The sequence below is a fragment of the Camelus dromedarius genome, chromosome 12, assembly GCF_036321535.1.
Source record: "Camelus dromedarius isolate mCamDro1 chromosome 12, mCamDro1.pat, whole genome shotgun sequence".
Lineage (NCBI taxonomy): Eukaryota > Metazoa > Chordata > Mammalia > Artiodactyla > Camelidae > Camelus > Camelus dromedarius.
This window is the reverse complement of record NC_087447.1, coordinates 47,208,060-47,221,103: the sequence shown is the minus strand read 5'-3', so window position 1 is coordinate 47,221,103 and position 13,044 is coordinate 47,208,060. Positions and strand designations below refer to the sequence as shown.

Genomic DNA, 13,044 nt, shown 5'->3' with positions numbered 1-13,044 from the left:
TTCCTCGCTCCAGCTGCCTGAACATACAAAAGTGTTGAAAGGCAGCCACAGCCCCCACCAAGACTTACTGCTTTGATTCCCTTTCATTGTATCTGCAGCATTATTATTGATTCTCAAGGGTGCTTTTGAGTATTAATGTTCAAGGCTTAGTTTTTAATAAACCACTTTTGGAAGTAAGGGCTGGGAGTTGTTTCGTAGCCAAATAAATATGATGGAGCAATAGTTTAATAAACATGCAATGATGCATCTTAAAAACCAAGTACAGATGTCAGTTTATTGTTATAAGAACCATTCATAACTGCAGCCTGTGCATGGCATCTTCATTCCCCCAGAAACAGATGAGCCTCGTTTCCTTCTGCTGCAGTACAAGGAGGCAAGGGGATGGAAACGGGCTGTGCCCCCTGCTTTCAGGTCTTTGCTGACCCTGGAATCACCTGTTGGTAACTGCTAAGGGCAGCCAGGCTGCTGCTTTCCTCTGGCAACCCAGGGTAGGCAGCACATGTACAGAGCAGCTGTGCTGTGAACCCACCTTTCCATCACCAAGGGGAGGCTAAGTTTACCCTGTTCCACTGAGCCCCCAAGTGTTTATTTTGGTTCTTTCAAATACACATTTTTCTTAATAGCAATTCAACCCCTGCCCAAAGAATACAGAAAGTAATTGAATTTATGGTGTGTGTGTGACTCAGAACATTCACTCTTGCCCATGTGGATAGAGTCTGTCAGGGCCTTTCAGGTGTGTCCCCAGTCTCTAACCTTCTTTTCTCCTGCCTTTTTTTATCCTGTCTCTGCTGATCATGATGACTCAGAATCTCCCTTCACCCCTTGTGAGGAAGTCAGAGATGAGCAAGGCACAGACCCTGCCCTTCAGCCCAGCAGTCTCCCCCACCACCTCGCCGCCTGCCCCCACCTTCCCTCCCAGCCAATGAGCAGGGAGCAAGCTAACGAAGGTGGTGGACAGCAGTGGCTGGCTATCCACGGGGCCGTGTCACGTTGCTGCTGCTGAGGTGGTTGCGCAGGGTTGCAAGGTGTGGGGAAAAGGGGAAGGTGATTTGAGAAAAGCTGGAAAACGCAAAGCCTGGAATGCTCATGGTTAGTTAGGAGTTTTAAATTCTTATCCTATAAGCAGTGGGGGAGACATGGGAGGGTTATAAACAGGGAAATGATCCAGTTAGGGTCATGCCGAAGGGTGAAGGATGAAGTGAATTGGGGAAAAGCTGAAGGCAGATCTGTTAAGAAGCTGTTTGAATAAGATAAATTCAAGGTGATAAAGGCCTGAATTAGGATACCCCTTGTTCCTTCTCATCTAAAACAGTTCCTGCTTATGAGTGAGTGAATGGGCACTGGAGATGGGGGTGGAGGGTGACCCAGGCTCTGGTATCAAGGAAAAAACTCATAACATGCAACTTACAGTCCTTCCTGCTCATAGAGCTAGGCCTAGAGGTGGGGGTGAGGAGAACCTGACCATCCTTGCCAGAGGAAACTTTCTCGAATTCCTACAGCAGGTCCTTATTCAGCCTTTTTACGCCATAGACTCTGCACAGGTGTTTCATTTTACTCTTAATTTCTTCCTCCATCTGTTCTGGCCCTTAGCTCTGCCAAACAGACCTACCAATAGCAGGATAGAATCCCCCCTCAATTTTTAAAACATATTTACTCATAGTTTATACATTGTGAGGTCATCCTGTGTATAATCTGTATGGTCAGTGATATCAGATTTGGAATAAAACTCAGACCAGGTAAATAATATTGGCCTCTTCCCTCCTTTCCCCCTTGCCCTTTCTACGGCTCTGTGCTGTGTGTACCTCTGCCTTGATGACTCCCTACCCTCTCCATTCCCAGAGCCTTGGGAGAGCTCTAGAGAGTGAAGGGCAGTAATCTGAGGCTCTTCTGCTCAGGGGCAGGTCGTGGGGGTGGGGGGACCTTCATCATCCTCTTTAAGGATTCTCTGGAATCTGCAGTTCCTGGGTCCTAGGTATGAGCTCTCCACAGAGACTGCCATCTGTACACTGTGCTCATTACCCTCTGCTTAAATCCTCCCAGCCTCCCGGACTCAGCTCAGGTACTGCGGCCCTTGTGAAGCCTTCCTTGACTTCTCCCAGCTGAGTGTCATCCACCCTTCCTTTGCCCCGCACCTGCCTTCTGGTTTGGGAGGATATGCAAGTCATCTAGGAGGAGCCTTGCCAGCCTGTGGCAGGAGAGTAATCCTTTGCTGTGGAAGAGAAGTTAGAGGTCAGATGCAAGAAGCAGGGCTGAACATCAGCACTGAGGAGGCACTCAATCCACAAACAGGAAAATCAGCGAGGTTCACATGGTGCCCAGATCAGGAGTCCTCATGGACAGCCACCCTGATGTAGGGGGACTGTTGACCTGCTTTATGTGGAGCTGGCTAACCATGTGTGGTGTGGGCCTGCTTGGCTAAAGGGCAGGGAAGGGTCTGCCACTCATCACACTCTGCTCTTTATATTAAGAAGGCTTAGGCTGAAAAAAAAAGAAAAAAGAAAAAAGAAAGAAGGTCTGGGCTAGACTTCAACCTAAACCACTGAATTGTGTGCCTCCCCAGGGCAAGGACAAGGTCTGGTTCCCCACATGTCTTACCCTTTTCTCCAGCACAGTGACACTTGGGGAAAGCTGCTTTTTACAGACTTCAGCAAACCTGAAGCAGGTAATCCAGTCTTATTTGCATACTCCTGTTGGCTATATCAGAGGGAGACAGGGTCCCTTTTTCTTCCCTTCCTCCTCACCTCCTGTCTCCCCTTGTGGCAGCCATTTCCTTCTTCCCCCAAGGCACTTAAACCTTGTTCGTATGTTCAGTGCTGGCTTTTCAGGAGTGGAAGCCTAATCCAGGGCCCCAATCCCACCTGTCAGCATCATTAGCAGGTGGCCCCACTCCTGGGCTCAGTCCAGAGCCTGGCTTCTGGACTCAGAAACCACTCACCCGAAACCTAGGGCACAGGACAGACTGAAGGCACATCTGTTCAGGCTCTGGCTGAGCCATGCGAGGAGCTATGGGTGCTGGGAGAAGTGAGGCCTCCTGTTCTCCCAGTGAAGATCACATTTCCTTCTGAATGAACTTGCGTGAAAGACTACACCTCTACCCATTTTCCTTCTCCTGGCAGGGAGCTGGGCCTCTGCTGAGTGCTTAACTTGGTTACTCCCATCAGCCCAAGCTAGCTAGCTAGCTTGCTTGTTTTTTTTTCCCCCTAAGTATTTTTTTAAATGAAGGAAGTCTGATGGTATTAGTCTTGGACTTCAGACTGCCTGCCCTTTCTCTCCAGGATTCATTTGTTTATTCGACAAAACTTTTCTGAGCACTTGTCATATGCTGGGTCATATACCTGGCACAGGAGACATTTGGCCAGGCATGATTCCTCCCTTTGATAAAGGAGTCTTAGGAAGACTGTAGTAACACAGTGTGATCAGTGCTGAGACAGGAGCCTAGCAGATGCCCCTAAGCAACCTGAGGGACCAGAGAAAATGTCCTAGAGAAAAATGACACCTGATCAGAGTCTTAAAATATCAGGATTGCTTAGCAAATAGAAAAAGGCATTCCAGGCAAAGGGGGTAGCATTAGTGATGGCACTGAGACAAGAAACAGCCTAGAGTATGTGGTGAGGAAGGGAAATGACAGACTGTTTGGTGTTGCTGGATCACAGTCTGAGGCCAGGAGGGACTGGAGACAGGTAGGAACCTGGTCATGGAGGGCATTGTACATTTGCCCCTTAGTTACTTATCTGCCCGGCCTGTCCTTTGTGCCTAGCCCTGAGCTGAATTTGTGTTGGAAGGAACACAGTGAGGAAGGAGAAACAGTCCCTTCTCTGGAGGAGCTCATTAACCCCCTTCCCGGGTGAGGAGAGAGCGTGTGAGTCAAAAATTGAGAAGCAGCAAAACAAGGCACAAGTTGCCTGACTTCTATGAGCCTAAGTAACATAGAAATGATGATACCTGTAACTCATAGAGTTATAGAGTGTTTATTATTAATAATAAAATTATTACTTAGTTCAGCCAATGTGTATGAGTGCTTACTAGGAGCTAGGCATTGGCTGAGTGCTGGAGATACAGTGGTGAACAAGACTGGCACAGTTCTGCCCTCTTGGTGCAGTTATTATGCAATTACAACTATACGTACTTCAAAATGAAGTATTTTGTCTTTTCAACAAATGGAAAGAAAAATGCATTTGGAGCTCTACCTCACCGTACACAAAAATGAACTCAAAATGGATCATAGACCTAAATGTAAGAGCTAAAACTATAGAAGTCTTAGAAGAAAACAAGAGTAGATCTTTGTGACCTTCTTAGATATGGCACCAAAAGCACAAGAAACCAAAGGAAAAAGTAGATAAATTGGACTTCATCAAAATTAAAAAAACCTTTGGGGTAATAGCTTAGTGGTAGAGTGCATGCTTAGTATGCACAAGATCCTGGGTTCAATCCCCAGTACCTCCATTAGAAAATAAGAATAATAGTAATTTTTTAAAAAAAAATTAAAAGCTTTTGTGTTCGAAGGACACTTTCAAGAATGTGAAGAGATTCTCCCACAGAATGGGAGAAAATATTTGCAAGTTATACATCTGTTAAGAGATTTATATTCAGAGTATATAAAGAACTCTTACAGCTCAACAATAAAATACCCAGTTTTTAAATGGACAAAAGGATCTGAATAGACACTTCACCAAAGAAGATATTCAAATGTGCAATAAGCACATGAAAAGATGCTCAACATCATTGGCATTAGGGAAGTACTAATCAAAACCACGATGAGATACGACTTCTCACCCAGTAGGGTCGGAAAGACAGATAATAGCAACTGTTGGTCAGGATGTGGAGAAATTGAAACCCTCATATTGCTGGTGGGGATGTGAAATGATATAACTTCTTTGGAAAACAGTTGGCAGTTAATCTGAATATTAAGCATGGACTTACTTTCGGATCCAACAAGTAGACTCCTAGATATATACCCCAGAGAAATCAAAACATGTACATTAGTGAACATAAATGTTCATGACAGCATTATTCATAATAGCCCAAAGAGGGAAACAGCCCCAAAGTTTATTAGCTGATCAGTGGATAAATAAAAAATATGATAGTGGAATATTATTTATCAATATAAAGGAATGAAGTACCAATAAATATATGCTATAACATGAATCAACCTTGAGAGCATTATGCTGAATGAAAGAAGCCAGACACAAAAGACCACATATTATATGATTCGATTTATATAAAGTGCCCAGAATAGACAAATCCTTAGAGACAGAAAGTAGATTAGTGATTGCCAAGGGCTGGAGCGGTTGGGGTTGGCAGAGAATAGGGAATGACTGCTAATGGGTCCAGAGTTTTTTTTGGGGATAATGAAATATTCTGGGGTTAGTAGTCAAAGTAGAACAACTTTGAATATACTAAAAACAATTGAGTTGTGCACTGTTAATGGATGGATTGTATGGTATGTGAGTTATATCTTAATAAAATTTTTTTAAAAAGTGAAATACAAGACACTTAGGAATCTAACCTTGAGTATGGGAGGGGTAGGGGGTGGGGGTATATTATCAGTAAGGGAAAGCATCTGAGTGAGATTCAAGTGAACTCTGAAGGATGAAGAGAAAGGTAGAAGAACATTGAGTTGGACAGTAGGTGGAAGGCCCTGAGTCAAGAAAAGATGTGGCAAAATTGAGGAATTGTGAGAAGGCCAATATGATGACCCTAGAGAGTAAATGAGAGAGGGTATGAAATGAAACTGAAGAGTTAAGCAAGGACCATATCACACTGAGCTTGTTAACTTTTATTTTCACTAAGAACGGAGGGCAACCATTGAAGAACTTTAAGAGTATGCGTGTGTGAGAGAGAGAGAGAGACGTAGACATACATGGTGACGTGATCTAGATCTGTAATTTTTAAGGTTACTCCATGAAGACAAGATTGATAGAGAGGTGGATGCAGTAAGACTGGTTGAAAGTGACTGGAGTAGATTAGTCCAGACTGAAGAGGATGATGGCAGGTGATAACTTGAACTAAGATGTCAGTAGCAACAATGGAAGAGGTAAGCTAGACAGAACTTGATGATGTTTAGAGCAGTATCAGTGTCTGATACATAGTTGGTACTCAGTATACAAACATTGAGTGAATGAATAGAATTGGGTATGTTGATTAGGCAGAAGAAGGTGTTGAGGATGAATTTCAGTTTTCAGGCTTGATGCTGTTGCCATTCACTGAGATGAAGATGCTGGAGGAGGGCTGGGTTGGGAGAAGAATATTGAGTTCAGTTTTGAACATGCTGGATTTAACATGCCAATGAGACATTTAAGTGGAGATGTCAACTAGAAGTTGAATGTATGGGTCTTTTTGACTCTTCCCACTGTACATACCATGCTGCCTCTCAAACTCAAAGATCAGTTTAAAAGTGGTTTTGACACTTTGTTTTGATGGTTTTGGAAAATAAAGTATTTCATACCAGCTAAAATTTGTTTATTAGATACGTTTGGGGTGGGGGGAAGTCTGATTTAGTTTGCAGTTCAGGAGAGAAGAAAGAGTTGGGTTTTGTTGAGGGCTAAACACATTTATTGTAGCTCTTCATTGATGGCTTGGTTTGGTTCTTGTCCCTGGATGCCCCATCTTGGGGCTTGAGGCACTTGCTGTCCATGTGCCAGGATTAAGGTGTCCAGAATGTGCTTAGCTACAGCATAGGTAAATGTTCTGCACATTGATCCAGGGATTTTATCTAATTAACAAAAGCCCTGGCTGGTAAATACATTTGGCTGTCTCGGGGCCTCAGAGAGCCTGTCTGTTTATCGATTGTTGTATCATTTTGGCTGGATGTGAAGATATTAATGATGGCATCAGAGCAACCAAAACATCTAGCTCTTTTAACCAGTAAATATGTAAATGTTCTTGTGGCTTGCAGTAGGTTGAAATAAAAGCTTTATCTTAGACCAAAGGTCAAGGCCTAACTGGCATCACTCTTAGAATTTGATGCTTGTTATGAGTGCTCCCTAAGGTCGTCGCATGATTTTTTGAATGTTAGGGTGTAACACACACAGGCTTTTTGATTGGGATGTTGGAAGGTAGAATAATGTTACAGAAAGAGAACAGGCTTTTTAGAATTACAAGACCTGGGTTCTACTTCGGACACAGTTGCTAACTGTCTCTATGAGCTGTAATAGGTCATAGAACCTCTCTTTTTGAGTCTTAGTTTCTAAATCTTGCTGATAGGGTTCCCAGTGAGAACTTAGCAATATAGTCCTTAGTGCTAAACTCTGCAGGGAAACTGAGTCCCTTTCGGAGGGTCCAGATCACATACTGAAACACCAGGGCTTACTCAAGTGGCGCCTCTCCAGGCAAGCAATTCTGCAGAGTGGTCCAGGGCCTGGCACCTTTTCTGGAGTGTGGACTTAATGAGTCTCTGCCCGCTTGCTGCCTGGAAGGCAGCTGGGGAAGATTGGATTAGTAGCTTTTTCTAAACTTCAGGGGTAGGTGAGTTGTGGAAACAGCTAGTCAGCTGCTCAGACGCCTAGCAGAGTCAGGCGGTGGGCCAAGCCCAAGAGCAGAGAGCAGCCAGGGCCTACTGGGGTGGCTTGGGGAAAGGAGGGATGCCCCTGAAAGGGAGCCTAGCCAGGGACTGAGCCTCTAGTGTTGGCCGTCTTCTAGGCTGTGTGACTTTGTGTCAGTATTTCCTTAGTTTCTTCAGTGACCTTGGCTATAAAGTGTCTTTGATGATATTTGCCAGACTACCCTCCCGGGATCTTGTGAGAGTTCAGGCAGGTGGACTCATCCTTTGGGTCATCAGTGTCACATCTTCTAGGAAGCCTTCCCTAACCCTCCACGCACCTGTAGGTCCTTGTAGCACACTGTACTTCCTCTGTGACAGTATTTACCACCCTCTCTTGGGATGGATGATCTGTTTCCTTTCCTCTTTCTCTCAAAATACTGTGAGTTTTGGAGGTGGCAGACCATTGCTTTGTTGTTCATCGCTGTTCATGTAAGTAGTTAACAAATACTCACTGAGTGTTGTAAAAGTGTTTTGTAATGGCAAGAGTTAGGCAAATGGTGGTGGTAGTTATTTACAGTCATAATAAACCTGTAAACAGAGGACTGACCTCCCCTTGAAAAAAATAACATAAAAATGGAAAATTAGTTCAATCGTTTATTCATTCAACAAATGTGTGCTAGGCCCTGATGGATCAGTGGTAACCCAAAAATGTAGAGGCCTTGCCTCATGGAACTTAAAGTCTATTCAGACGTTAATCATGCAGATACGAAATGACAGCTGTAATAAATGCTGGAAATGAATAGTGCAGAGACTCCTGAGAGCCTCTAAGAGATTTCCTCTGGTTAATATATGGAAAGCTTCCGAGAGGAAGCTTGAGTCCGAAGTGAAGGAGAGAGGGGTTAACCTAGGTGAAGAAGGATCAGAAGAGCTTTCCTGGCAGAAGGAGCTTTTGTTTACAAAGACCCTGTGGAAGGAGGAACAATAGCAAGTGTGAAGTTCTGAAAAAGCCGGGTGAGACTGCAGCCCAGAGAGAGGTGCCAGGAGCCTAGAGAATAAGCAGGGCTTGCAAGGCATTAGAGGCCGTCCATAGTAAGGAGCCTTGTCTTATTCTAACATTAGTGGCAGCTGAGTTGGGGGTGGGGAGCAGGGGATATTGGGAAGGGATTGATGTGCTCACCAGCTATTCTGATTGCTGAGAAACATTAGGAGCCAATCTGAGTGCTTACCAGCTTCTTCTGTGTGTGCCAACATCTTCTGGGCACTGATCCAGCCACTGAGGCAGTGAAGCCACAAAGTGGCAGTCCCCCAGGGCCCCCCAGCAGGGACAGCTGTCAGGCTCTATCTCCCCACCACCACTGCTGTGGCCCAAGTGCTGCTTCTTGAAAGTCCCAGCTCAATTATGGCCATAACACAAATCCTGTTAGCATGGCTGGAACCAGTTGGATTTTCTCACAAAGAATTTTCTAGGAAACTGAGGAACAGAGAGAAGTCCAAGAATATTAGAAACAGTCCAACTAACATGTTACTGGGCTTACCAGATTCACTTTAGCAGTTTGCCTCACAGTTCCTGCTCTGTCCCTGTCCTGTTTGAAAAGCCTTCTGAGAAAATCTCACTTTGGAACTTGGAGGCTCTTCTGCATCCTGCTTTCTTCCCTCTCCTCCCTTTTGAGCAGGGGTCCCAGGCCCGAAGTCCTCCTATGGCAGCAAGTGGTTCTCTCCTTGTGACTCTGTCAGTGGTTCTGCCCAAAGAGGCTTTCATATCATTGGCAGGAATCCTGGTGATAAGGACTCTGGAGTCTGAGAAAAACAAGGTTTGGATTCCAGCAATGCCATTTGTTAGCTCTGTGACCTTGGGAAAGTAGCCTACCCTCTCTAGCCTTAGATTCTTCATCTGTAAAGTGGGCTGATGATTAACCTACCTCACACCATTGCTATGAGTGTTAAATAAGAAAATTAAATGAAAAAAATCAGCCAGTGCTGTGCCTAGCACGAACAGATGCTCAGTACATTATAGGATTGTTACTGAATGTTGTTAACTACACCAGGTTTTTGCCCCTGAACTAGCAAAATAAATTGAGGTAATGGATAGAATTTTCTGGATATTCAATTTTTACCCTACATTTTTCTTAAGCTCTTAGTGTAAACATTCAGAGACTAACACCCCCAGACTAATGAACACAAGGTAAATGAGTATAAGGTGGAGCGAAAAACAAAAATACCACCTGTAATGCTTTTTTTTAGAGCCCACGTATATTCAGTTTTATTTAGTCTTTATAGCATATTCCTTTGATAATGTAATTTTGTATACATTTTGTGTGTATTGTTTGTATATGTATGTTATAAAATGTTTTAAATATTATAAAATGATATTTAATAACATTGTTAAATATTACTATTGGTGGCCGATGTTTTTTGAATGCCTTCTTTGTGATGGGCTTCGCATGAGGCTTTAATCACTAAATCCTACAACTGTGCAAGTAATATAGCCCCATTCCACAGATGATAAAACAAAACTTTGGGTTGTTTGAGTAATTTGCCCAGAATTGCCTGCTTGGAAGTGGGCCACCACGTTATTTTACAAATGAGGAGGTTGTAAGACTTGAAACAGAGAGGAGCTTGCCTGGGTCTCAGTTTCCTCCCAGCACTCTGCCAGGCTCAGGGAGATGTTTTCTAGCTCAAGGGAGAACCATTTCAGTCTGCCTGACTGGGAGTCCACAAGGTACCTGAAGATAAATGTCATATCTAGATCTCTTGTCTGTCCTCCCCTCAACTCTGCTCTTCACTGACAGCCACTCCCCCCTGCATTCCTGCCAGCCAAGCCTGGCTCCCCTCTGTCTCAAGAACCCCCATTCTAGTCAGACTTGGCTTCTCTAGTCTTAAACGTGCAACTTACTCTTTCCTACTTGTGAGCCTTTGCAGTGCTCCCAACTCCCCCCGTTCTTCTGTCTAGATCCTGTTCATGGTTCATTGCCCACCTCAAGCCCTTCCTCTTCGAGACACTCACCCTCCCTAGTAATAATAACTGTCATTTACTAGATACCCACTCTTTGTGAAGCTGAGTACTAGATACTGTATATGTATTGTCTTCATTCTTTGCTACGTATTACAAAAACAGAATGTGTTATGTCCACTTTCCAGATGAGAAAACTTGAGGTTTAGACAGATTTAGTGCTTTCTACCCTGCAGCTCGTGAGGACTTGTAGAGCTGTGATTGAAACCAAGGCCAATGTGAATCCATACTATGTGCTTTTCTTGTTCTAGCACATCTTGATCTTTCTCATGAAAATTCCCACAGCCTTAAAGTCTGAGCCAAAAGGTATCAGATTTAGTTTTCACCTCCTTGCCCTTCTCTTCAGTTGCTTCATGCCTGTGTCTCCTCCCCTAGGCCATGCTGTCACAGCTAAGTGTATGGCACCTCCTCCTTCCTCCACCACAGCTAGTCACACAAGGCTGCCTGGGCACTCAGTATACAGTACAGATAAGAGTCTGGCCAGTTGATTGATTGGTTGAATGAAACCTTGTTTATTCTCCAAAGTCTACTCAGCAGGAGGGTACAGCAGCTAGGCAGGCTGACTGGTCTCCAGGATCCTCCATTCATGTGGGTGGGAGGCCCAAGAAGGCTACATAAGAATCCTCCCTGAGTCTGAGCTGAGGCTTCCATCTCAATGCTCTTTTGTTTGGGGGGATAGCACCCAGGCCTCCCAGGAAGTCTGTATGTTTGACCAGCCTTTGCAGATAGACAGTGAGCAGGGGCAGAGTGTAAAGCATAAACAATTGGGGGAGGCCTCTGGAATTCCCAAGGGTTCAGAGTCCAGCAAGCAGAGCAGTATTCTTCATAGGGTCAAGCAGGGCTCAGGTGCAGCCCCTGATGGGTTCGATGGGCCACAAGACACTTTTCTCTCCAGCCTCACTTGCTCTCCAGTGTTCAAGTCTCCTCTTAAGGGCAACATCCATCCCTCAGTTGGGCATCTCTAGATATGAGGCACACCCTGCCGCCTGAGTGATAAGCAGACTCTAATCAGACATGTGCTCATTCATTTATCTTTTCTTTTTCCTTTGGAGATATAATTCACATATCATAAAATTCACCCTTTTAAAATACACAGTTAAGTGGCTTTTAATATAGTTACAAGATTATGTAACCATCACCACTGTCTAATTCCAGAACATTTTCATCACCCCCCCCCAAAAAAAAAACCCAGTCCTATCAGCAGTCACTCCTCATTCCCCCTGCCTCCAGACTCTGGAAACTGCTAATTGACTTTCTCTATGGATTTGCCTATCTGGACATTTCATATAAACGGACTCATACAATATGTGGCCTTTTGTGATGGGCTTCTTTCATTTAATATGTTCTCAAGACTCATCTGTCTTGTAGCATTTGTCAGTACTTTGTTCCTTTTTATGATTGAATAATATTCCAGGTATAGATATACCACATTTTATTTATACATTCATCAGTTGATGGACAGTTGTATGTTCACTTCTTGGCTATTGTGAATAAAGCTGCTATGAACATTTGTGTATAGGTTTTTGTGTGAATATATATTTTTATATCTCTTGGGTAGACACCTAGGAGTAGAACTGCTAGGTCACATGGTAACTCTATGTTTAACATTTTAAGGAACTGCCAGACTGTTTTCCAAAGTGGCTACGCCATTTTAACATTCTCACCAACAATATAAAATGTGAGAGTCCTGATTTCTCCATGTCTTTGTCAGCACTTGTTATTGTCTTTTTTTATTAGAGCCATCTCAGTGTGCGTGAAGTAATTTCTCACTGTGGTTTTGACTTGCATTTCCCTGATGGCTAATGATGTTGAGTATCTTTTCATGTGCTTTTTGGCAATTTGTACATTTTCCTTGGCATTTATTCATTCTTAAGGCTCATCATGAACAATATGCTCCATTCAGCATTGAGGAGGAGCATAAAGATGTATCATGATTACCTTTGCTTTTCAAGAAACTTGCACTCTGGTAAGAGAATTGTGATTAGTACATACAGAAAGTTAAGGCTCCATAGACAAGGTGGCATTTAGTCTGGTCCTGGAGAAGGGTAATATTTGGATACAAGCAGTTGGGTGGAAAGACATTCTGTGCAGTTGGAGAAGTGTAAGCAAAAGCCTTTGTAATTAGAAAAATATTTTATGTTGTGATGAATTCTGAGGTAATGTTGTGAGAGCACCTGGCATAGCACGACACGGGGTGTGCTGCTGTTATGTAGTTAGCTCCCTCTACAACTCCCCTCTGGTCCCTGCTCTGTCCTCCAGGACTTCACAGTTCCCTTTTCCTGTTGCAGATTTTTAAATATTAGGAGACAGTGCTCCAAGCCAAATAAGCCTTGGTTCCCTAAATTATAGTTTCAAGTCTTCTCATCCTAGTCATTTTCTAAAGAAATGGCCACAGAGTTTTTGTTGCCCCTTCTGAATTCCAGTGGGGCATGACTTTACTGTGAGCAGCAGGGCAGTGATCCCCTTTTTAGAGATTTTATGAGTCTGTTAACATGGGCTGAGCTTGTATTAGTTTTCTTGGCAGCTGTATTATACTTCTAGATTCTGTTAAGCT

The 13,044-nt window shown here is 43.7% G+C and overlaps 1 protein-coding gene across 2 annotated transcripts in view; it reads left to right on the top strand.

Moving 5' to 3' along the window:
- Positions 1–13,044, top strand: part of CLPB (ClpB family mitochondrial disaggregase) — a 150,879-nt gene that overhangs the window by 30,384 nt on the left and 107,451 nt on the right. The gene's annotated exons all lie outside the window — the stretch shown is intronic.